This window comes from Choristoneura fumiferana, chromosome 25, assembly GCF_025370935.1.
Source record: "Choristoneura fumiferana chromosome 25, NRCan_CFum_1, whole genome shotgun sequence".
NCBI classification, from domain to species: domain Eukaryota; kingdom Metazoa; phylum Arthropoda; class Insecta; order Lepidoptera; family Tortricidae; genus Choristoneura; species Choristoneura fumiferana.
Window position 1 is genome coordinate 11,140,877 of NC_133496.1, and position 4,153 is coordinate 11,145,029.

Genomic DNA, 4,153 nt, shown 5'->3' on the forward strand with positions numbered 1-4,153 from the left:
TTAGGCTGTATAGTATAGATACCTAATATGTAAATTTTTACACTTACAGTACCCGGCCATAAAGATTGTACATCGGTCTTTGGAAAGAGACTCGGCTAATTTCGGCTTCGTAGAGCAGAGCATTGTCACACACTACTTGTGACGTGTGTCAGTCTCTGTACAGATGCAATAGAGTGCGGACGCATTTAGATGATAACCTAACCAACCAAAAAGTTGGAAAACCCCCGACATTGTCACTTCAAAGTTCAATATCTCTTCTTGATGGACGGTGGCCAGTGTTCGGAAATCGTCGTAACAGCCAATTGTCTTTTTCCGAAGACCGATGTGCAATCTTTATCGTCGGGTACTGTAATTTTGAAATATGGTATGTATGGTGATGCTGAGACGTTAAAAATTGAACTCCTTTACGGGATTGTGAATACTACTGTAGGGAAAACTTGTTATACTGTGCTAACACCATCTAGCGATATTTTGCCAGATACGTGAATCTGTCACGCTGGTTTGATTGCCAATATGATCCGATATCGGATCGGATAATTTGAAAACGCTCTAACAGTGTAAGACTTACAAGAATGAAAGAATGTAAGAATTTAAAAGACTGCGAAATTGCTTCGCTCCCGTAAGTCAACTCAATGTTAACTTCCGAAAATGTTAAGCATTTTTATATTTACGAAAATATTATTTACGAAATACTAAAGTAGCAGACCCATAGCATAGAATAAAGATGTTGACATCACGAATTAATCGTCACCGAAGTTTAAACTTAATACATTTTGTCCTTACAAAGTAGAAATAATACCAATAATATATTTTTGGGATGTTTCTTTTTCGAATTTTAATGAACCCAACAGAAACTACGAGTATTATGATCTTTCCAACAAAGAAAGAATTGCCCAAATCTGTTCATAAATGACTGAAGTGTTGGTTGGAGCCTTAATTTATCGAATTATAATGGCAATTTTCCGATTGTGCTTGTCATTTTCATGAGTAACCTACACAGCCTAGTGTAGTGAAAAAATTATAGTATTGCTACGAAGTGCTACCAAGAATTGGTGCTCTTTTATTAAGCGCTAGAAAATATTAAACTAGATTTAGTTGAATGTCTTGGGCGAATATGGAAGATCCCTAACAAAATCGGTTTTTTAATCAAAAAAGTTTTTTATTTAAAATATTTTTTTTGATTCGCAGAATCCATTTATGGATAATTCTTGATACCTTAGTCATTCTGTTTGTTATGTCTTAAATTTGTTTGTATGGTATTGAATGAACAATCATTAATTTTCCGGTCGCAAAAGTGTTAGTTTTTAATTATAACGATGGATCAAAATAGAGGAGTTAGGCGAATGGGCATTTTTCTACTTAAATCGTAATAAATTTCTTGTTTTGTAACAAAATTACATTTTTGTACCTAATAACAGTACTTAGTATATAAATTATGTTTGGCTTTAATTATTGCGAAGATTACTCTTACAAATATAATCAGTATCAAAATTGCAAGAGATTTTAAAAACTCTCAAAAGTGCCCAAACCTCCCAATGGTTCCCCATTGCATTAAATTCGCCACTTAAACTTAATCACTTCAGTATTAAACAATGTAACTATAAAAACTTGTAATAAAATCGACAAACAATCAACTGTTCTAAACTATATAAGTAATAAGAAATAGTAGTTAACTAATAAAAAATATTAAATATTCAGTATCACGCAGATGGGCTTTACAAAAGTGTAGTACTTGAAGCTGCAATACCTAATTATTTCACATATTTTGATAGGTTAATTTAGTTTTGATGTTTTTCAATGGGAAACTGGATAGCATTAGCTCTGCCCAATCCTCCCTTAAAAATAAGTGCCCAATGCTCCCCATTTCCTCATATTACGAATTAATTCAAATATGTTGTGTCCAATGTTTTATTTCAATTTACATGATATTATTAGATGTAAATAAAGAAATTTACGCTTTTTCACAAAAAAGGTTGTTATAATTTCCTTTTCATATTATCAAAACATGAATATTAATTTGCACGCATGAAATGGTCGACATGTGACAGTGACAAAGTGCCTGAGCGGCGTTGTCAGTTATTAAGCTAAAGCAGCGTTTCCACCAATAACGTGCGAGGATGTGTTTTTCATTAACCAATAGAAACGCTTCATTTACACATCCAGCACAGCACATCTCTGGTGGAAACGCTGCAGTATATACTATTTTCTTCCAACTGCTTTAATTTCATCATAACCGCACTAAATACCCAGCACAAAGCGGGACTTTTCTGCTCTAGGGCAGAAAAAATGTATGAAAATCCTTTATTGCATTGTTTTAGCTTTTTTTTAAATTGCGCGACCAATGAGGTAACACAAGTATTTTTGCTATAAAATTAGCCTGCATAGTGTAAAAAAATCTAGTGTTAGGTTGGTCAACCTGACGTCTTATAAAATTTTGACAGATTGCGTACAAAAAATTGTTGCTACCAATCCTACCAAAAAATAGCATGTACAGTCAGCGTCATATAGTACGTAGCATCAAGATCACCAAAATACTTGGAAACATTATCCAAATAGTCGTTAACATTGACCCAATCAAGGCGATCAAATTGCTCAGGACATCCATCGCGTACAAATAAATCGGAGCACGCACATCACCACTAGTAGCGGAGCAGCCATAATATCCAAAAGTATGGACACACTAGAAAAACTGAGCTTTATATAAAAGGTTTTAAGGTTTAATCTCGTGTTGAGTGCGAATTAACACGTCAGATTCTACTTTTTGTTTTTGACAATCACCGAAAAGAGTACCAACTTGTCAGTGATCGTTCCGTCTCTTTCATTTGGAGCCTGACGGCTTTTTTCACATTTTTATTTACATTGTCAGAATTCCGGATTAACGGATTTCCTTAAATATGGCTTGAATGGCCAGTATAAATTACATTATAAAGAGTTTTATTTAATGAAAAAGGTAATGACATGTGCATTTTGCCACCAAGAGACTGAAATGGAAACACCGTTCACATTATATTAAAGAGGACTAGCTAACTGGATCATTGGACCTTACACGGTATGTAATAAAGTCAAGTTTCCTGCGGTGTCCATACTTTTGGATACTTTGGCTGCTACGGTATAATGTCGGCTTGAATGTTATAAAGTATTTGGCGACGAGCGTGCTCCACTATATTTGTACACGATGGATGTCTCGAACAATTTGACCGCTTTGACTGATTCACTGGTAATGATCAATTTTGTATGTTTCCAAGTATTTTGTGATCTTGACTGCTACGTACTATATGACGCTGACTGTAGCTGTATATTTATACCAGGGTTGGACACTCCGCAGTTTAGGTATTTTTTTTGCAACCTATGACTTCTAATTGTTTATGGCTGTAATATGTGTACTAGAAAGCTGTAAATTTGACATGAATATATAGACGGAGAGCGGACTGCAAAATTTCGTACCTACCTACTTGATACCGTGATGAAACGCACAATGGTTTCCCATAAAACTGATGCTGAGTCCGAATTTGATAGTCTGCCACGGCGGAACTTGCCGAAAGTACCAAAAAAATTTACACTTCCGGTGCAAAAAAGCAGCGGCGTCTTTAGCCCATGTAGCGCCCGTGTGCAATTATTATTTTAGCGCCATCTAGGAAGAGCGCGCGTTCAAAATGGAATAGTACAATACAAATGCCGCGGCCGGCGCCCCTAACACCGCTGCGCCCGTGTGCAACGCACACCCTGAACTATAGGTAAAGACGCCTCTGAAAAAAAGGGGCGTCATTTAACCCATCTGATACTGAAATAATAGTCATGGCATCAAATACGAATTTACTGGTACGTAGATACAGAAAAGCGAAATCAGTAATTTTTTTTGCCGGAAGTGCTCGGCAGACGCTCTCAAAGGTGACCACCAGGACCCCTAAATATACCTATCCATCTGATACCAGCATGAAACCAATTCCAGTCGGTAGGTATGAACCTTCATTTTCCGGAATATATAAGTCTTGCCAAGGCTGTTTCTGCCGAAACACCTTACATACGAGATTATGTGAGCAACATCTACTCCGCTCAATATAGACATTTCAATTTCCATAAACTCCGCCAAGCTGAATTTTGGTGGAGACTTGGGTACCATTAGGAATAAAGTGTCAAAAGTCCCCATTGATCC